Raw genomic sequence first — 21,953 nt, 5'->3', positions numbered from 1 at the left:
GGTGGAGCAACCAGCGTTCATTCATTCATACCGTACATCCCTCTCTACCCTCCATCCCTGCAAGTGAGAAATATCATCAGAATTCAAAGAAAGAAAGCTCTCAAGGGGGTTGCAAAGCAGGGTTGGTGAGGAATGTGGCCCAGGTGAAGAGGCCTAGAGAGCTGTACTTGGCCCCCACCCCACCCCATTCCCTATGCCTTCCTACCATGCTGTCTTTACCTCTTTGCTTTCAGCCAGCCCCTCAACCTGTTCTGCGCAATTGCTGTACCCCCAGAGCTTGCTGTATTAGGAAAGTATGTATTTGCTTATTATTGTGGAGTGCTCTTCAATCTTGTTCTCCCGTCTTATTCTTCCTTGCAGCTGCTGTGCCCCTTGAGGTGGATTGTTATTTTCTATTTTAAAGAAAAAGTTGCTCGGAAGTAGCAGTCTATGTGCAAGGCGTTCCTGAGGATCCATAGCAGAGGAGGGTGGGGTTTTGGGGGGTTTGTTTTTAGTGCAGATTCTCAGTGCCATCTGACTTACCTGTTATTATTACACCACACTGCCTCATGTCCACTCCCCCCCCCCCGGCTCCATCTCCCTCCATCCTCAATTCTCTCTTTGGTTTTCTCAGCTAGTCAAGTTCTTGCATGTTGGCCAAGGCTGACCGCTCCATGTATTTGTTCCAGATTAGGAATGTCTTCACTCCCCACTCCCCAATAATTCCCAACACTGATTGCAGCAGCAACAACAACAGGAAGAACAATAACAATTCAAGTTCAGGCCCAATACCCCTGCCACCTTCCTATGTCTAGACAGGGCCTGAGGGGGCCTAGGAAATTCCTCCAAGTCTTTTTTTCAGCCAGGCTGACATCCAAAACCCAAGCTCTTGGGAGATAGCAGGCTGTAAATTTAAAATGAATTAAATAATGAATTAAACAAAACTTCAAGTCGGTGGGCCTAGGTACCTAGACCCTGCCCCTAGTCCTAGCCTCCTCTCCTGAACTTTAGATCCTGTTCTAGTTGATGATAACACTCTACAACCTTGCCTTGCAGTTATTACCGTGTCTACCCCATTCTCCTCAGAGCTCCAGCAACGCCCACCAAAGCCCTCCAAATTGTGGCGGCAGTGGGAAGGGATCTAGAATATCTGATACATGCACAGCCCTAGTGTGTATATGGTGGAAGGGTGTGTATTGTGTAGGGGTTCTCTTTGTGGCCAAGCCTGGTGCAAGCTGGCTGACCGCAGGGGGATTCATCTTCCCGCCATCCCCTCGGCTCCCGTTTCTGCCGCAGTGCGTGAAAAATCGATGGCGCAAATTGATTCACTCCCGCCGGCGGCAAAGCCCTCCCACCCCACTCCCCCCTTCCCACGGGAACCGTTAATCAATTCCCTCACCAGAAGCTCATAAACAACTGTTCCCTGGAGGGGGAATATGTTGTGGGCTGGGAGGGGGAGGAGGCTACGGAGAAAAGACTTGCCTTGCCCCACAAATTTGTGTATGGATCAAGAGGCTGGCTGGTTTGGTCTATGAGGCACAAGCCTAAGTGGGGGAGCGGTGCTTGGGCAATTGGGGTGTCGTGTGTGTCCCTGTGGTGAAATTGATGGATATCTGGAGCCAGTATCCAAATCACGGTGGTAGAGACAGACAGGCCGCATTCACATCATATATTGAAAGCGCTATAAGACCACTCTAAACAGTCCCAAAGAATTCTGGGACCTGTAGTTCATTAAGGGTGTTGAGAGTTGTTAGGAGACTCCTATTCTCCCCTCCCAGAGCTAAAATTTCCAGAGTTCCCTGTGAATGCCTCCCTTGTTCTCTTATGATGGCAATGGTGCCCACCTGAGAGGTGTCGGAACTGAGTTCCAGTGAGTTCCAGCTGCAAAAAACCCCCCCTGCTCAGCACCCTTGGCAAACTGCAACTCCCAGAATTCTTTGGGGGAAGGGCCTTTAATGTTTGGAATGATATCATCACAGTGAATTGAATATATGTTATGAAAATGATCTTAAGAGACTTCAAGCAGCTCAGTTGTAGGACCGATTGATTCAAAGGATAATTGGAAAGGGTCCTCAGTGAGCAGCACATGTCAAATAGCAAGGAGTATTTTGTGTGGAAAAGCACTGGGAAAGACGAGAATGTTTGGCTGTTGTACTAGACCGAAGTCAGGGCTAGGAGTTATGCTGTTCTGCTCCTGTCTTGTGATGTTTGCAAGGCACACTGTTGCCTCTGGCAAGGATTGAGGAGCCTATGAGCCTGAATTTCAGCCTGCCTCTTCTGGGCTGTTTGGTCCCCGATTAAGTGGGCAAGAATCAAGCGCGACCACAGAGAAGCTGCAAATGTGCTGTATTGACTGCCAATATTCCGTATTCTGGGTTTGATTTGTAGCACAGTGGCCCCCAAATCCGAGTACCTCTGGGCTACGTCATGCAGAACTGTGACTCTCTGCCCACTTCTGGGGCTTCAGCCTAGCAAAAACAGGCCAAAAAATCTATTGGGGAAAGCCCTCTAGCTGTTGCTAGGCAACACTGAAGTTGTGCCTCTCCCTTACCCTCTGCAACTGGTTGGTAGACCCCCACTGTGATCATGGTCCTCTGTCCCCCTCTAATGGTGGCTACTCACCTGCACAGAGAAACATGCAGCTGCCTCTCTTTCACAGTAGTTAATAAACAGCAAGCTATGGCCCCCTAGTTCCCTTGGAACGGCCCTCGCTGTGCCTCCACAAGACAGCTGTGGCCCCCTGTCCTTCTGGGTTGCTAGGCCAGACACAGCAATGCTTGTCTTTCTATACCTCTGACTGTGGCTTATCTCGGTCTCTCTCTCTTTCTCTGATCTCCCTACAGCCTCCACAAATCCCTTATCTAGACCCGGGCTCCCAACTCCAGCCGCCGCGATGGCATCTGCGCCACGCCAACCTGCGCCCAACCTCATCGCGTTCCGTGCGAACGCAGAATGTGGCGAAGGTTGTTTCGGGTGGAGTGAAGAGCTCTGGCCCATCTGCCTCGTGGGGGAGGAATCCCCGCATCTCCCCCCCTGCCCCACCCAACAAACCACCTTGCAGTTTCCAAGAGTGCCCCCTTGTTTCTCCGCGCCTCTGCCAGCCTCTTCCTCTCCATCCTGTCCTCCCCTGCCCTCCCCTTACATAAGCTGCACGTGGCGATGTCACCGGCTTGGCCCAGATTTCTTCTGACAGCAAGCGTTTTCCACACGGCTGGGCTTGTGCTGCTGCTGGAGGAGCGGCGGTGGGGGATGGGGACCCCGAGTAACCCCCTTCAACAAAGGAGAATCTAGCTCCCACCCCTTGCCGTTCTCCAGTGAGGAGTCAGTTCCTGGGGCTGCGGTAGTGCTTGTATGTGTCTCCTCCTAAAGCAACGTGTGCTTCTTTCCTTCCTGTGATATTGCGATATATCCAGATTTGGGGGTGTGGGGGACCAGGGCTGGCCCATAGGATAGGAACAGGGAGTGTTTAGAAGGATGTGAGTGCTTTCAAACTATTGACTTCTCCTACTGCCAAGTCTAATGGGTGGCTTCTTTGGAAGCCATCACTCACGACTTTGCAGGACGGTAGCAGGAGCAGGTCGGTATCAACTTCCCATATTGCTCCCAGCTGGGCCACAGGCCCCCGTGCTGCAAAAGGGGCAGCGGGTGGGCGGGGAGGACTACTGAGGCTCCCCCTCCCCACACGCACACTTTTGTGTTCACTCCTTGTCCCTGCAAATCTATTCCAGCTGGTTGAATTGTGTTTGGACTCCAGATGGAACCAGGAGTTGCCAGTTGCTGGCGGAAGTCGGCAGGCTGTGTTCCCTGGCTAGCTGGCTGGCTGGCTGCAGGAGACTTGACAGATAACGTTCGGGGCTGATGCAGTCCTGTACCCCCTCCAAGGAGCCTCCCCTGCTAGCTTTGGTTGGTCTCAAGTTCCCATCAGGAAGCTAGAAGAGGATGAGCTGCTGCAGCCAATCAGATAATTTCAGCTCTCAAAAGGGGGGGGGATCACTACGGTACTATATTCTGGGCTAATTGTGTCAGGCATGTGATCCCTGTCCTTAATTTGAGTGGGAGCAGTGTTGTGGAACTTTTGTGCGTGTCAGGGGGTTAGCCCCAGGGTATGAGGAATAATTGTAAGGGGAAAGAATGGCCTCTGAGCATGTGGAGAGTGCAGTTAAGTATTCATAGCCAGGACCCTACATGGTTGAGGTTTAGGAGAAAGGGCCTTTGAGTGGGAGGGAATAGCTTTCAGAGAGGCTTGGACCCCAACAACTCTTTCTTTTCCCTGATCCAGGATTTGGGGTTTTTTTCTGCTGCTGGTGGAAGAATTGTGTGTGTGTGTGTGTGTGTGTGTGTGTGTGTGAGTGAGTGAGTGAGAGAGAGAGAGAGAGAGAGAGAGAGAGAGAATATGAGATAGACACTGGGATCTGTTAACTGTCTGCTTACAGTGATCCCCAGGCAAGTAACATATAGTTTGGCGAGGGTCATCTCGGTCCAGTCAGAGAAAACTGGTTGCTGTGTGCAACCCTTTATATTACAACTGATGTTTTCTGAGGAAAGACCTTTTAAAAAAACAAAACATGACAAGACAAAACACACCTTAATTTCAACCCTTCACCTCCGCCTCTGTCCAATATCTCCTAGATCACAGGGATGTGCTTGCCCTGGGATTATTGCTGGCAGGGTTGGGAAGGGGCAGCAACACACACATCTGGCAAACATTTGGACCATTCCTAGATGCTGAGCACATGGTGTTGATGGATGGATGGGCCTGGGGAGGGGGCTTGCATTGCAGAAGGGGATATAGTGTATCTGTCTGTCTCTGCTTGTTCATTTGGGATCTCTTCCCCCTGGTTTCTGGGAATAAGCCCCATTCCCCCCCCCCAGCTGTTTCTCATATTGGGAACCCCGTGCAAAAATATGGAGGGTACAGTCTCTGGGGCAATGGGGTCCTTTCTGTATATTTGTTTCAGTCTCTTAAGATGTACTAAAGCACTCTGTCCTGGTAAGTAAGGCTTTTGAGCTCTTAGAAGGAAACAGAACTCTGTACCAATTTTCGCTACGAAGGGAGAAGACAGTATTCTGCGTTCCTTTACTCTTTCCACTGGCATCCGTCACAAAATGGAAGCTAAGCCTGTCACATACCTAAGATCATATTATTATGCAAATGTTAATCAGTTCGGAATAGCTAACACATTTTGGCTCTCTGTTTGCAATCAGTAACAGAGTTGGGATGCACAAAATCCACAATTAAGCCTTGTAAATAGCCACTTGCCCGATCACCTATTGCCGAGTAAGGATCTCATATGCTACTCAGGACTGGTTACTTTTAGGGCCACCAAGTCGTCGCTCTGTACTTACATGTAGAATTTCAAGTGCGCTTCCATACCTAGGGAGTACATGGTATATTTGTGTGAAAACTTGCCACTATGTTCCATCCAAACTAGTGAGTAAGGGATACCTGTTTGTGGGGAGCAAGTAGCAATGCAATCATGTTAGTTTATCAGGCTATCCGCTTTAAAATTTGCACTAAAATGCTATTAATTCAAGTGTGCTATTGCAAAAACACCTTAATGCAGGTGTAAAAGCTTTTTAGTGCAAATTAAGAGAGATTTAAAACACCACTTAAAGAGTACTTAACAGTTTCCTGAAGTGGAGATAGGCTCAATCACACAAAATGTCACTGCACATGTGAGAAAAGGTTTAAAGCAAAAACAAAAAAATGGAGAGTAGCGCTCAGTTTATTTATGTCTGCAGATGTCAGGTTACCATTCCATTCTTTTTTTAAATTGACTGGTACAGGTTGTAAAAAGTGTGAGTAAACGAAGAGTGAATATTCCAGAGTGCAAAAGCACCCAAGGAGGTGACTGGGGAGGGAATCTTTTCTAGAGTGGAAGAGATTTGGTTCCATTCTTCTTCCAGGCAAATCGCATAGGCAGACTGGCTGGTAAGGTTTGCAGGCTGGGCCAGTAAAGTTTATGGACTTATTTGCAAGTAAAGTCCATCTTGGGTTCGTAAAGTTCGTGGCCTTATTTGCAGAACTGCCGTAAACATGCGCAACAGCAGATCAACCCTCTTACCTTGCTTCTTGACCACACTGATTGGGTGTAGGAGAGCAATTACAGGGTGGAAGAGGCAAAGGACATGCTAAGTGAGAGCTTCAGTATGAACACTTAGGAGGAATGAGAGCCAGGAATGAAGTGCAGAGGACAGCGTAGTGTGTTAAAAGGCATGGTGCTGATGGACACCAGCATTTTCCTTCCCAGAGGCTGGTGGTGAGCCAAGAGTCCGGGGTTCCTTCCTCTTCTGCTCCAAGACAGCTCTTTTCCCTCTTGTGGGCTCACGAAGAAGAAGACAAGCCGTTCTTACGGTGGTTGTTCTTCCAAAAAATATTTTTCATTACAGTATTATTGTTTTCGGCAGGGGCTTGGGGTGGTAGTTACTTGAATATAAAACAAGGGCTTTCTGAAGGCAGGAATTCTTTGCGATCTGGATGGGGAGAGCATGCAGTGGTAGTGGGGGGGACGGCGTCAGCTTGGGGGGGGAGGGGGGCTGTTCTAGCAGGCTCTGCTCTCCAGCCAGCTGCCCTCTGCCTGGGCCCCTCTGCTGGCTTCAAAGGGTCCCGGAGGCCCCTTGCTTTGTAGGAAAAGATAAATCTGCCACTCTCCCCTGGCTTCATTGGGTAAGGAACTTGAAGGCTGGGCTCTATCAAGACTGACAACCCAGCTTGTAGGGGTATTAGCAGGGTCTTTTAATTGGCTGATGGAAGAGTGGCCCATTCTGCTGGGATCCAGTTGCTTGTGGGACGAGAAACCAAGCATTGAGGGAAGAAGTTGAAGTGGAGCAGATCAGTACTGGGTGCAGTTAAGTATGCACCAGGGAGGCTAAATGAACAATCAGGACACTATGCCTTCAGGGAGGGGTAGATTCAGAAACTGTACTCTACAGTCTTAATACTGGATAGTATCCTAGAAAGATTTGGAGGGTTGCTAAGAAGATGATTACAGTACATTTAAAAGGCTAGATTAAAATTGTCCATGCCCCTCTGTTAGATAAGCTGGTGCATCTGCCTCTGAGCAGTGAGAGCGCCATAATTTAAGAGCATGGCTATTGCAGTTGCCGCTGAATCCATCTGAACCTGTTTGCTGTGATTTCCGGGTTTGGAGAGTTTTGTGCCAGATCTGAAATTTGTTCTAGGGTGTGCAGACTTCAGAATTTCACCTGCAGAAAGCGAACTGCAGTCCTGATCTCATGCTTATAGAGACGCGTTTGCTGTCAAAGGGGGAATCAAACATATTGAGACCCGCGTGACTACATACCGTGTTTCCTTGTCTGTACGCTCCCCCCCACCCTGCACCGCCACACACAAAAGTTTTCCCCCCGTTACATTGCTGCTTCTTTACAATAATAATTTCAGGTTCTGCAAGCATGGTGAGTTATGTCATGTGAAAGCACACTTTGCATGGTTTGAGAGAAAGCTCGTGTCAGTCTGATACGGTAAGCGCCTGGTCCCTTTGGAACTGGAGATCTGAACTACAGCGCTCATCCTAGCTTGCAAAAACAATATTCAGAATATATGAATGCTGTATCTTTAAAGGCAACTCTGGATGGGCAAGAGGGTTTTGTTTTGTTTTTTTTAAAAAAGATTGCCTTTGGGTTTTAACACGTGACCATTTCTTAGCAAAGGACCCGCCATTCCTTCCCTTCCCACTGCTCATTTTAAATAAAATGTACCGTGTTTTTCTGTGTATCAGACTAGGGGGGGGGGTTTAAACCAAAAAATTAGGTTTGAAATTGGGGCTCGTCTTATACACAGGTAGTGCTGAGGGGTGTTTTCTTAATTTTCTTATACATGGAAAAATACGGTACATACTCTGATCAATATCGCAAAGGAGGAATAGATTTTGAGGAAGTCACACTAAGTCGGTGTCAGAGGGCAAGTGGACAATTAAGTCCTGCTTCTTAGCCATGTGCTGCTCAAGCCTTCCTAGTGTCCAGAGTTGTCACAATTTGCCGTGGTGAACTTTGCTGGTCAATGAATACTGTCCAAGGCTCCTGCATGCCACCCCTTGAGCTGCATTTGGCCAGCTGTGTGCATCAGCATGGAAACCTAGAGCAAAGTATGTGGAAAGGCAATTCAGATAGTGTATTAGCTGCAAACAGAGGAAGGAAAAGCAGCCAACTGCAAGAATCATGGCGGTTGCATTGCGTTCATCTTGTTCCTGCCTTTGTGGGGCACGAGAGGCAAAGGAGGGCGCAGTTGTGTGTACACCCAAGGGGAAGAGGAAAGAGTGGGGTTGCATGAAAGCACACCTTGCTCTGAAGGGTCTTTGTAGAGTAAACGAGTGTTATAAAGGGGAGTAGAGGGGTTCCCTCATTAGCTACCCAGCACTAACACGTAGCACAGAGGTCGGAGGGCATAGCCCATCTGTCTTGCCTTGAGCACATAGGGGTATATGGGTTGTCCCTGCCTCCTAGTTGGATCAAGACACACCTTGGCAAGGGCCTTGCGCCTTTCCTGGCAAAGATCTGTACCTCCCTAGCGACTCCTGCTGTGCGCTGCGAAAAACCATTACGCTAGGCCTGAATTCCTTCCCAGAACTGGGGAGGGGAGAGCAGGGGGAAATAAAACCTAGGAATCCTAGCTCCCAGACCCCATCCTTGTAATGCAGGCAGAGGCACTCTGGTTTGCTGGCCACAGGAGCCAAATGGATCTAGCAAAATGCTCCCCTCCCCAATCTTGGAAAAGCATTGCTGTTCCTCATCAAGATGCAAGATGTCCATTTCAGACCATCTCATCTCTGTTTCTCTCTCTCTCCCTCTCCCTCCCCCTCCCGCCCATCTTGACGCCCAGAAACTCCCGCCTGGGACTCCAGGCCATAAATCAGGCCTGGACTGAAGGGGGGGAGGGAGACTTTCCCCTCCTGCTTCTCTTCCCCCTCAGATCCGTTTCCGGTCCCTTTCTGGCAATTAATATAAATGGACAGCAAGGAGCTTGGCAAGTGAAAATGCAGCCTTTGCCAGTGTGTGTGTGTGTGTGTGTGTGTGTGTAACTGGAGTTTTGCTTGGGAGGGGGAGTTGCTCCTTGTGCAGACAGTTTTCTTCTGCTTCTGGCAAGGACAGCCAGACCCACCCCTTAGTGCAAGCTAAGTTTTGGCTTTGGGATAGCTTCAGAGCTAAAGACCCAACAAAATTGATTTCCCATACATTTTTTGTTTTAAAGGAGAAACAATGCTTTTGGTTCTGATCCTGGGATTATTCCCATTTTGCATGATCCTAATTAGGTCCCCTAATGAGGGACATGGGTGGCGCTGTGGGTTAAACCACAGAGCCCTACGGCTTGCCGATCAGAAGGTCGGTGGTTCGAATCCCCGCGACGGGGTGAGCTCCCGTTGCTCAGTCCCAGCTCCTGCCAACCTAGCAGTTTGAAAGCACATCAAAGTGCAAGTAGATACGTAGGTACCACTACAGCGAGAAGGTAAACGGTGTTTCTGTGTGCTGCTCTGGTTCACCAGAAGCGGCTTTGTCATGCTGGCCACATGACCTGGAAGCTGTACGCCGGCTCCCTCGGCCAATAATGCGAGATGAGCGCGCAACCCCAGAGTTGGTCACGACTGGACCTAATGGTCAGGGGTCCCTTTACCTTTAACTAGGTTACCTTTAGGCCCCAAAAGGTTGGTATCTAAACTTTATTTTTTAAATGAGGATATAATTAGTTGCGTCAGTGTTCATTCCTGGAACATTGTGCTGGAGAAAAAAAGAGGACTACCTTTGAGAGCAAGTCTTATTTTCTGCCTGGTTTAAGAGATTCTGCTGTTCATTCTGCTCCCGTGTTTATCAGGCCCAACAGTGGGGCATTAGGCAAAACTAGACTCTACCCCAGTGGTAGGGATCCTCAGGCTCCCTCAGGGGCTGAATCTTGTGCGGGGGGGGGGGAGAGTGTACTGCCCTAAATCCAGCGCTGATCATCCTCTGTCCCCATAAGCCTCTGTTCTGTGACACGCAACTCCTTTCCTCCCAGGCTCTGTCCCATGAGAGTCTGAGCATCAGGTGACCTGTCAATCTCAATAATGTAAGCATTTCCACAACTTTGAGAGCTAGGTACAGTTCTCTCCGATACCTGATAAAATTTCCTTTTTAGAGGAGTGGTGGGGGACCCCTTTTGGGGGCCTTATCAACGACACGATACAGATGTCCAGTGGGCAGCGTTTTGTGAGCTCAGGGAGTTTGGCTCCGTCTACCCACTGCGAATGACCGAACTGATCACTAATACAGTGCAGAGAGATGTGGCAGAATTACTTGCTCTCAAATAGAGGCTGATTGGATGGAGTCAACACTAGAGCAATAAATGATGTGGATGCAGCAAGCAACGCCCTCTGTGGATCATAGAATCATAGAAATGTGGAGTTGGAAGCGACCACGAGGGCTATTTGGTCCAATGCAGGAATCTTTTGTCCAACGTGGGGCTCGAACCCGCAACTCTGGGATGAATGTTTCAGTTCACAGAAGCTTGCAATTAATTAATCAACTAACTTGTGGCATGCTGGCAGCTCCCTCACAGCACAACAGCATCCCTTGACTTACAGGATATGAATTTTGGATAAGCAGAGATGGGCATCTCTGACAAGTTTCTGGTAGATACCCAGGGACTTGCTGGTTGTTTAGGATTCTGTAAAAAAAAACACCAACAACCCACTACGCTGGGCTGAATGGATTTTCGTCTGCAAAACACTTTTTCTTAAATGTGTGCATAATTCAGGATTGGGTTAACACAAATTATGTCTTAAAGTGTGAAGAGATTCTGAGTATGCACTCTTGCTTTGTAAATTAAAAACCAATCTTGGGGATTTTATTTTTTAAAAAACAAAGCATGTGGACCACCTAAGACTGAAGTCTGCCATCTCTAATGTAAGAGTCTTAACTTCTTGGGCTGCAGAGAAATGAATGCTTAAAATAAACTGTTGGAGTTCTCTTAGAAAAAGACGCCACGTGGATTTTAAGCCTGGGCACCATGACCTCAACTGGACTTAATTGAATTCATTGATGTCCCTGCACGATTGCGAGCCTACAGCTGTTTCCCAGTGAACCGGGGATAGAGAACAGGTACCTGCTCTGCAGACATATGGCTTTAGTAGAGCTGGGCTTTTAGATTCATTGTTCCTTTAACAGAAACTCATTTCAAAGTTCAGCTTTCCCTTCAAGTACGGTACTACCTTGGACAAAATAACCAATATAGTTGGATCTTTTATTTAAAGTTGGTGTGCACTTTGTTGGAGTAATGTTTTGGTTATTTTTACTGCTGGATTTGATTTCTTCCATGCTTTTATTTTATTATTCTTATACTTATGTCGTACCTATACACAGTCACTCCTTTTTATCCTTCGAGGTAGGTTGGGCTGAGAGATTGTGACTGCCCCAAGGTCACCAGAAATTCATGGCTGAGTGGGGGATTTGAACCCTGGTCTCCCAGGCCCCAATCCAACACCCTAAACACTCTTTTCTTTGGCAATTTGATTTTCTTCTTCTACAAATGCATTATCTGTGCTTCTCCCCACACAGCTCATACACATGCCATTCACAGGTACCTCGCTTTCCAGGGTTGCATATAGCTCAGTTGGTAGAGCCTGAGACTCTTTAATTTCAGGGTTGTGGGTTTGAGTCTCATGTTGGGCAAAAGATTCCTGGGTTGGACTAGATGACCCTTGGAGTCCCTTCTGACTCTATGGTTCCTTTTGCAGCCTAAGCAAGGCTCTGCTGTGGAACCTTACAATTTTCCTTTTTAAATAAAAGCCACCCTCAGGCTGCAATCCTGTCCTCATGGAATAAGACTAGTTGAGCTCCATGGGGCTTCCTTTTCAAGTAGGCATGTATAGGATTGTGCTGTTAGTATCAGAACCTACAGAAGCAGCGCAAGAAGAGCATGTGCGCTTCCTCATTACCAGTGCCGCACAGGTGACTTACCTGCGGCACCTCCATGCACTAAGGATGGCTGGAGCTGGTGGGAGTTTGGAGTACAGCAACATCTGGAAGGCCACAGGTTAGCCACCCTTGCCAGAGGGCATTTACCATGGTGGCTATTTCTCACTTTTATAGCTTGTTTAACGCAATAGAGCAATGTGAATTTAATTATTAGTGCCGGCATCCTCAAAACATCCCTGGGCAGAAAAGTTAGCCCAGGCACCCCCAAACTCGGCCCTCCAGATGTTTTGGGACTACAATTCCCATCATCCCTGACCACTGATCCTATTAGCTAGGGATGGTGGGAGTTGTAGTCCCAAAACATCTGGAGGGTCAAGTTTGGGGATGTCTGCATTAGCCCTTGTTTTACAGGGAGGGGAAATGGATGCTGAAAGAGGGATTTCCTCCAGTCTACACAGGGAGTCCACAGCAGAGATGGGATTCGTAATCCCTGTCCTCCTACATTCAAATCCATCACTCTTGCCGCCCCATCCTTCAGTTACCTGGTTCACAGATCAGCCTCTTAACAGCTGCCCACCATCTTCCCTGGCACCCCGCTCTTTAGAAATGTCGCGCTCCCTTTCCAGAAGTTGCAACTCCTTCCTTCTGCGCGCTTTCCCTGGGAGTTAAAGGCAGTGCGCAGGGCTGCGCTGCGGCGATCCTCGAGAGAGAGCAACGACCGTGTGTCCTCGCGAATCAGGGCAGCGATTCTGCAAATCCCCACCCACCCACGTTACATGAATTAGCTCCGCTGCGGGGCTGACTTCTGAACAGACGCGGGCAAGGCTTGCACCGTGCGCCCCAGCTGTGGGCATGCACATTACAGCCTTCGGAAGCCAGATCCGCGGAAGCCCGCGAGTGTTGCTTCCGAGTAAGCGCCGCCAGTCTCGGCTGAAAGTTTCGCTCCCCCCTCCCTCCCCGTCTCCCAACAAAGCCGGAGACACTTCAAAGGGTTACTTCTGCTGAACCGCCAAGGGCAGCTCTTCCACCCTACCCCGCCCCCCGCATTCTCCTCCCTCCCGTCTCCCGCAGCAGCGTCATTGGCTGGGAAAATGGAAATGGGAGTGGCCCGGCCCCCCTTGGTCTCCTCCCCCTCGGTCTCATATCCTCCCCTCCCCTCCCCGCCCCATCCCTCAGCCCCGCGCTCCAGTGTAAAGTTTCACCCAAGCACATGACTGGCTTTAATGGCTGCTGAGCGCCGGGGCGCGCGCCCTGGCCAGCACAACGTTCCATTGCCTCCTCCCCTTCCTCCTCCCCCCGCTGCTCCGTCCCAGTCCCCGCACGAGCAGGGCTAGCAAGCAGTTCGGTGCGACTTTGCAAAGCTGGACGCGCAGGGTTGCCTGTCTTTCCTGGTCTTCGCGGGAAGGAAGGCTTCGCTTCTGAGTCTATCGCGCGCAAAGGGGGTCGGGGGTCGGTGGAGAGTTTCGTGCGCGTCCTGGAAGCCGAGAGGACGACCGAGGGGGGGAAAGGAGACCTGCTTCCAGGTAAGAGATCCAGCGTGAATACCCGCCTCCCTTTCTTTGGCAAACTTTGCTCGGGGTGTGTTTGGGAGACGGTGGGCGTAAAAAGGAGGGTTGCTTGCGTTTTCTTTTATGCGCGTTAAGTTGAGAGAGGGGGCAGGGAGTCTCCTCTTCCCTTTCTTTCTTTCTTTCTTTCTTTCTTTCTTTCTTTCTTTCTTTCTTTCTTTCTTTCTTTCTTTCTTTCTTTCTTTCTTTCTTTCTTTCTTTCTTTCTTTCTTTCTTTCCTTCCTTCCTTCCTTCCTTCCTTCCTTCCTTGTTTGGTTCCTGCTAGATTCCGATCGAAGTCTAGGATTACACTGCAAAACCCCAGCCGCTTTCCTCCTGCTCCCTCCTCCTCCTTTTCCAAAGTTGTGTTTTGATTCGGAGAGGATCGCCCGTCTTTCTCTCTTTCCCCGTCCCTTGGCACCCCCTCCCTCGCCAATGACATCTCTCATCCTCGCGTCACCCCTCTGAACTGCAGCCGTTGCGCTGAAATCAGATGCGCTCCCCAAAGTAATTTTTAAGGGGCACCCTCCTGGCGCAAGTTACAAGGTCCGGAATTGCTGCCTTAGTTTGGTGAGCAAAGCTGCGGGCCTGATATTTCGGGGTGCCGTTTTGAGGGGTGTGTGTGTGTGTGTGCGGGAATTATTCAATTTCAGTTCCAACCCCCCCATCCTTCTCTCCATGAGGCTGCTTAATAAAACCAACTGTTGCTTCCAGTAGCCCTGGCCAGCTGTCACTGGGGCTGTCCGCTCCCCCCCCCCAGGCCACCGCCTGCGACAAGGGTGGAAGGGAAGAGGTTTCCCTCTGGTCCTGTAAAGCCCCACGTTCTTCTGGAAAAGCACCCCTATCCCCCCCACCCATTTTCTATTTTCGTCTCTCCTACTTTGACTTACTTTCTGGAAGAAACGTTTCATGTGTAAATGGGGGGGGGGCATGCTCTGGTCATATAGGCATCCCAGGGTTTAGGTTGGTGGTTCTTCCTGACTTTCTCATCACTAAATGCTTTTGCAGCACCTCCCATTTAAGGATTTTTTCCTGTTGTTTTTTTTTTAGAGGGGGAAGAAGTCTTTGGACGGGTTGCTGCACATTCTTTTTAAAAAAATCTGTGGGCCTTGTGGATCTTTCTCTCTTTCCGGAACTTGGAAGAAAAGGCTGATATGTTTGCTCTGTGCCACGTGTGGGTGTGGTTGGCGCTTCTGGTGCCTTCAGAAGTCAGCTTTGCAGTTCGCTTTATATTATTAGTGGGTGGCGGTGTGTGTGTGGCGGCAAACCCAACCACCACTTCAGTTTCATCGCCGCCATCCCCTTTTCTTTATTTCAAGATAACTGTCGGAAGAAATGCCTTGGGTCATGTCACCTCCCTCGGCAAGATTGCAGTCACTGTCCTTTGCAGGGAATCTCGGTGTCCAAATAAAAGACAGCGGAGCCAGCGGCGTCCGCCTTGCCAAGCTGCCAGCGGTTGGTCGACCCGTGGGTGGAAAAACAAGACCGTGGCTTAGCTTTCAAGAGGACGTTTCCAACTCGGTCTGTGTTTTTGCAAAGTCTGAGCAGTCTTGTGGGTGTGAAATTGGAGCCGTGGCTCTTGCATTTTTGTGCCCAAGTCTCCATAGCTTGGGAGATCCAGTCTTGCGGTGCTGCTGCTGCTGCTGCTGCTGCTTTGGGACTTGGTGGCCAGTTGGGGAGTGATTTTTGTGTGCATCTAGTGCCCGATGGTTGGCATTGTGCATGGCCCAGGCCCACAAAGAGCGTGCAAGGTGGCTTTTGCAAAGGGTGTGAAGAATAGCTTCCTTGGTGCCTGGGTGGTGCTTTGTTTTCTTGAGGTGCTCAGCGGTAGGGTGCAAGCTTGAGGCTGGTACCAGTTGACTGCTTTTCTGTTTTAAAGAAATGAAAGAAACCAGACTCTGGTTGGGTGCTTAGCTGTCATCGGGGAAAGGTAAACCCTTAAGAAGGGGAGCAGCCATCCATTGAGATGAATTATCAGCTGGCAGGACTTCAAAGTCAGGAGGAAAAAGAAAAGCATGCATAGTGTGTGGACATGCCTGTGCCTTTTTTTTTTTTTTCCATATCAGCCTTGGAACTTTGCTCAACTTGGTTGTTAACTATATAACACATCCTAGTGCGTTGAGAAGTCCAAGTTCTAATCATGCTGCGTTTCCCTTTCAGCCCTGCGCACTCTTTATCGTGGTTTTTTTTTTTAATCTTTCGTTGTGTTTCTTAATAATGATAAAGCTTAGGACGTATGCAGTGCTTCAGAGCGTTCAAAGTGCTTCAAACCATGATCCTTGCAGCAGCCCTGTAAAGTCAGTTTTGTACCTATGTGGCAGATGGGGAGGGAGGAAGAACGCAAGCTTGCCTACCAAATTCTGTCTGGAGATCTGAACCAAAGGCACCTTGCATTCTTAACCACTTTCTGAGGAATCCTGAGGTGGAGGGGCTTTCTTTTTTGGGGTGTGTGGGTTGGAGCAGAAGGGACGGATCCAGTGGTTGAAGAATCAGTACAGTGGTACCTTGGGTTACAAACACTTCGGGTTACAGACTCCGCTAACCCGGAAGTAGTACCTCAGGTTAATAACTTTACCTCAGGATGAGAACAGAAATCGCGCAACAGTGGCACGGGAGCAGCGGGAGGGTCCCATTCACATTAGCTGAAGTGGTACCTCAGGTTAAGAACAGTTTCAGGTTAAGAACGGACCTCCGGAACGAATTGAGTTCTTAACCAGAGGTACCACTGTACAGTACTTCTATCAGGCATGCCAGCTTGCTCTGTCCAAGGTAGGAGATGGGTTTGGAGAGGATTTTCTCCCTTTTCCTTGCTTCCTGTTTTTTGCTTTTAACCGCTCCCTCGTATTGACATTCATTGGGTTGGGAATCACTGGGCCAGCTCCAGGGTTGATGTGTGAACGGGTTTTTCCCCCCATTCTGAGGTGCATGTTGGGAATTCAGGGCCTCCCATTGTCTGCTGCCAACACCCAAACCCTATTGTTTGTGCCCGTGAGGTTTTTCCACTCGAGTTCTGGATGCGAGTGCTGCCCCATTGATGGCATTCCTTTCCACATGCTAAGTGGCACTCAAACTGGATCTTTAGGTCCCTCCTAATGTAGCTTTAGGGACCCAGGTGGCGCTGTGGTTAAACCACTGAGCCTAGGGCTTGCTGATCAGAAGGTCGGCGGTTCGAATCCCTGTGACGGGGTGAGCTCCCGTTGCTTGGTCCCAGCTCCTTGCAACCTAGCAGTTCGAAAGCACGTCAAAATGCAAGTAGATAAATAGGAACCGCTACAGCGGGAAGGTAAACGGCGTTTCCGTGTGCTGCTCTGGTTTGCCAGAAGCGGCTTTGTCATGCTGGCCACATGACCTGGAAGCTATACGCCGGCTCCCTCGGCCAATAATGCGAGATGAGTGCGCAACCCCAGAGTCGGTCACGACTGGACCTAATGGTCAGGGGTCCCTTTACCTTTTAATGTAGCTTTACACTGCATTCTACAAACTACATTATAAAGAGCTCTTCTGCTAGTTCTATTCCTCTCCCATCCCGTTCTTCTCTTTAAAAAGAAAGAAAGCCTTCTTTTCTGTTACTTTTCAGGTAGTTCGATAGGACCCAGAAGAGTTTGAAACGATATGTTCTATATATTTTTTTATTCCATGTGTGTAGAACAGAGTAAAGCAGTAATCTTCCAGGTTTCAGGGATCTCTTCTCCAGACAGCAAAACATTTTGCTTTTTTGTGTTTCGTTCTTTAAATGAAAATGACCGAAGGGGTGTTCGAAATAAAACACGTACCAATGGAACTGTATACAGTAGTGCACATTGCACGAAAACCTTCAGAGTCATATTTGGCACCTGAGCTCCTAAGGAAGGGCCTGCATTTAGCTGTCTTGAATATGCGAGACCCCAGTGGGGAAGCAAGTGCCTTTCGAATCAGTGTGGCTTGCTTCCTCTTAATCCCTTCTGAGATTGCAAAAGAAACCAGCTCCTTGTGTGTTGAGCTGTGTGACCTTGCGGGATCAGTTGAGTTAAATGCTCACAATTTATGCCAGTTATGCACTTGGTTCATACCATAAAGGCAAACAAAAAACATGAGGCCATCAAAACAGCCTTGTGGACTGGTATCAATGGTCCGTCTAGTGAGTCTAGCACTCTTGCTTCCAATGGTGTGGCTAATAGCTAGATACTCCTTGGGGGAGCTCACGAGGAAGGCAAGACTGAGATGGCCGTTCCTGTTTGTTCCCGATGCCTTTTGATTAGAGGAATAGTGCTCCTAAAGTTGGATGTTCCATTTTCAGCTTTCATGGGAGGCATAGGAGTAGAGTGCGAAAATACAAGCCTGCCCAGGCTGCGCAGAAACACAAACCAAATTGGGAATGTCCTCTTGAAAAATAGAAGAAGCCGCTGTTTTCCATGATTTTGTCTAATCCTCCTTTTTCTAAAAGGCGTGTTAGTTTGTGGCCTTCATATGTTGTGGAAATAAAATCCATCAGCTAATTAATTATACGCTGTATGAAGAAACACTTCCTATTGCTTGTCTGACAAGTTTGATTGTGTGTGAAGAATATTCTTGGAAAGAGAGGTCCACAACTTCTTTCCAGAAGACCCAATGCCAGAAGGTTCATATAGGGCTGCATTTACGCCAAACATTTAAAGTACAGTGGTACCTCTGGTTATGAACTTAATTCGTTCCGGAGGTCCGTTCTTAACCTGAAACCGTTCTTAACCTGAGGTACCACTTTAGCTAATGGGGCCTCCCGCTGCCGCTGCGTGATTTCTGTTTGCATCCTGAGGTAAAAGTTCTTAACCCGAGGTACTACTTCCGGGTTAGCGGAGTCTGTAACTCGAAGTGTTTGTAACCCGAGGTACCACTATACATTGCATCCACGCATAGAATCCTGGGAACTGTAGTTTACCCTTCACAAAGCTATGCTTCTCAACTTGCGGGGTTGTTTGTGTGCCACCAGCTCCCTGGGTGCAGAATCTCTATCCCCTCACCTCTTTTCCTAATTTTTATTCAAACAGACAGACAAAAACAGCAAGCTAAAGGTAATAATAAAGTCATAAAAGCAGGGAGAATAAAAATACAATATCTTAATTTAATAATAATCGTACAAAACTTTAAAAAGAATAAGTGGCATAAAGCAGTGGTCATCAACCCCCGGGCCATGGACCGGTACCGGTCCATGGATCAATTGGTACCGGGCCGCCCAAGGAACATTAAATACAATTAAATTAAAATTATTAAATCAAAACAATCTAAATAAAATATAAACAATCAACGTCCCCCCCCCCCCAGCGGGCCGCAGTAAAATTACCAAGCGTTGACTGGTCCACGGCGATAAAAAGGTTGGGGAGCACTGGATAAAGTATATTCCGCGGTGAAATACAAGGTTCACATTTGAACCAAACATACCAAATATTAATGAATGTTGCCAAATAAACTCAAATTCAGTGAGATTGGTTATATAAATCACAAACGGGGCCACCAAGCAAAAGCAAAGTTGGAGGGGTCTGCCATCCCCCCTGCTGGCACATGTTTTATTTGTCAGGATTTTTTTTCCAGAAATGACAATGAACATGCCTTTTTTGAAACCATAGATCCATAGACTAACAAGATGTGTCCTCGCACCCTTGAGAGATCGCTAGGCGAGCGGCAAACAACAGGTACAGAATTAATTATTGAGAAGTAAAGTCAGCATTGGCACTGTCAGAAATGGGTAAGAGGCACAACTTAGTGTCCAAGGTGACCTGCTTGTCAACAATAATACTAATCTCTGTTACAACCTCCTTCCAGAACTTGTGTACATATTTACATCCCCACCACATATGCAAATATGTTCCTTGTGCCTTACAACCCCGCCAGCATAAGGGGGGGGGACCAGATCTTACAATATGAGCTAGTTGGAGCGGGGTTTAAAACCATCCGTAGATGACCCCTCTTCTGCTATTTCTCCATGGAGATTGCATTTGTTGGAATTATTTTTGGTGTTTGGGTGTTTAAACCCTGCCCTTCCTCCATGAAGCTCAAGGGGTGATACTCTTATCTTTGTCACAAGGCAGGTTAGGCTGAGACGAGGTGGTTTCCCCCAGGGCGGATGTTGTCATGGTGTGGAGAGCTGAATCTTAGAATGAGACATGGGAAATCAAAGCCCACCTGTAGCCTGGTCATATTTTGTGATCGCTGTGCTCTGCAGGTGAGGGCCTCCTTGCAGGCGCCATCTTATCAGGAGGTCTGTTCCGCACAATATAGGAATCAGGCCTTCAGTGTTGTGGAACCTTCCCTTGGGAATTCGCTCCTGTTCAATATTAGATGAGTGCCATCTCTGTTGCCTTTTTGGCGTCTTCTGTGAAACCCTTCCTCTCCCAAAGAGGCTTTTAAGTAGAGATCTTTCCCAGTCTGCATCTGGATTGGACTGGTGGTTGTTTTAAGTGTTTTGTTGTCTGTGTGGTTGCTTCCCTGGGCTCCTTTGGAAGGAAGGTCAGGGTATTCATTTAATAAACTATGGTAATGAGACTGTTGGGTTGCATGGGCAAGTGTCTACAGATTCCTGTGTAATGCCTTCAAGGTGTGTTGAGGTGTGTGGGTTTGTTTTGGTCATGTGAGAGGTCATCGTGACATTGTATTAAGTACTACTGGGTTATTATTTGATCCTGCTTGAACAGATGTTCCCTCCTGCCACACACCCCCCCTCTCTCTCTCTGTGTGTGTGTGTGCAATATCATGATGTGGCTATTGCTGCATTTAAGAATTGAAAGGCAGTGTCATATAGTGGTTAGAGCAGGCATCCCCAAACTGCAGCCCTCTAGATGTTTTGGCCTACAACTCCCATGATCCCTAGCTAACAGGACCAGTGGTCAGGGAAGATGGGAATTGTAGTCCAAAACATCTGGAGGGCCGAAGTTTGGGGGTGCCTGGGTTAGAGCATCCGGCTAGGACCTGGGAGACCAGGGTTCAAATCCCCATTTTGCCACTGGGTGACCTTGGGCCAGCCACTGCCTCTCAGCTGAACTTAAATCACAGGGCTGTTGTCTACACAACACCTTGAGCTCCTTGGAGAAAAGTAATAATAAATGTAATAATGTAATAATAAATGTAATAATATGTAATAAAAAATCAGTAGAAACAAAACAAAATAAAACCTGCTCATCTCTGCATGCCAGTGCAGTACTCCATGTGTCCCGGGAGCTGCTGTTTTGCATTCAGAAATCTGACTCTTTCCTGTTGGTGCTGTCTGTCGGCCAAAATTCCTATACAAAGGCAATGGGACTGAACCCCTAAGTACCTCTCTGTTTGTAGTTTGTTCCAGAGACAGTCCTGTCTCTTAGGACCTTTACTACTCTGTTCCCTCCCATATGCAGATCTGAAAGGGGATGCCCCATGAATGAGCAGGCAGCGTAAACAGTGAAGCAAGGAAAAGAGCTATGAGGTAGGACCAGTGAGAGGAATAAGCTATGTGTTGGGTTTCCCTGCCTTTAAATAGGGATTTGTGGTGAGGTTCCTCTGGGTGCATCCATCTGCTTGGGTGTAAGGGGGAATAATTCTTCTTTAGCTTTGGGAGGTTCCAGAACAGGGGTGCAGAACCTGTTGACGTCCATATGTTGTTGGACTGCAGGTCCTGTCATATCTTGACAGTTTGCCCTGCTGGCTGGGGCTGATGGGAACTGGAGTCCAGAAACATTTTCCCTGTTCCTGGTTTAGAAGGCACTTTACTCCCATGCCAACCTGCCAGTTTCATAAGATTATTTGCTAAAGCCTATCTCCCATTCGTGGTAAGAAACAACAAAGAACAATGAGGGCTTTTTGCGGGGGGGGGGGGCAGAAATACCCGCACCTGTGGAATGCACTTTTCTTAATGAGATTTGCCTAGCATGGCTGTCTTTTAGACATCCCTTTTTATTTACACAGGAATTTTAATATTTTCAGTCAGGTGGCTACTAGTCTGTTGTTGTTGTTGTTGTTGTTTGTTGTTGTTTTAAAAAAGGATTGATTGGCTGCTTTGGTGAATGTGTTTTATTGTATTGCTTATTTTTTTTGTTTTGTACACCACCCTGAAATCTGATACGGCAAAAAGTGCTGTAAAAATAAAAAATTGGCAGAGGGGGGCTTTGCCAGTCTGAGTGGCACACTCAAAACAATGTCTGTGGCTTGGTTCTCGTTGAGGCAGGAAACCCGTGTCTAGGAGGGTGGCCACTTAATGCTGCCTCAACAAAGAGGAAATGTGTCACACACACACGCGCGCACACACACACACACAAAAGAGGACACATATTTGCTTGGAGTTTGCATGTGCTAATGTAGGTGCCAATTTGTTTGTTTGTGTCATTATACCTTACCTTTTAGTCAAAAATCAGCACAAGTTTGCAGTCTAGAAAATCTAGGCTGTGAATCTAAATCAAATAACGTAGAGATAAGTACCACAATTTACCGTAAATACAGATGCAGCGCATCTCACTGCAGCAGGGAAGCCCGTGATGAGCCGATTCAGTCTACTCACTGGTTGCTGACTGTTGATGGGTAACTTCAAGGCCCCTCCTGCTCTCCCTT

General features: G+C 48.1%; 1 protein-coding gene across 4 annotated transcripts in view; it reads left to right on the top strand.

The window, feature by feature from the left end:
* Nucleotides 1-21,953, top strand: part of RARA (retinoic acid receptor alpha) — a 203,360-nt gene that overhangs the window by 17,296 nt on the left and 164,111 nt on the right. Inside the window, exon 3 of one of the 4 annotated variants that reach the window (XM_060281491.1) lies at nt 19,007-19,072. The exons of 1 other annotated variant lie outside the window; for it this stretch is intronic. The gene's annotated coding sequence lies outside the window, so the exon portion shown is untranslated. 2 more of the 4 variants (XM_035135759.2, XM_060281493.1) reach the window with 2 other exon arrangements.

Source organism: Zootoca vivipara, chromosome 13, assembly GCF_963506605.1.
Source record: "Zootoca vivipara chromosome 13, rZooViv1.1, whole genome shotgun sequence".
In the NCBI taxonomy this organism is placed as follows: Eukaryota; Metazoa; Chordata; class Lepidosauria; order Squamata; family Lacertidae; genus Zootoca; species Zootoca vivipara.
The sequence above is the reverse complement of the archived record's forward strand: the minus strand, read 5'-3'. Positions and strand labels throughout refer to the sequence as shown.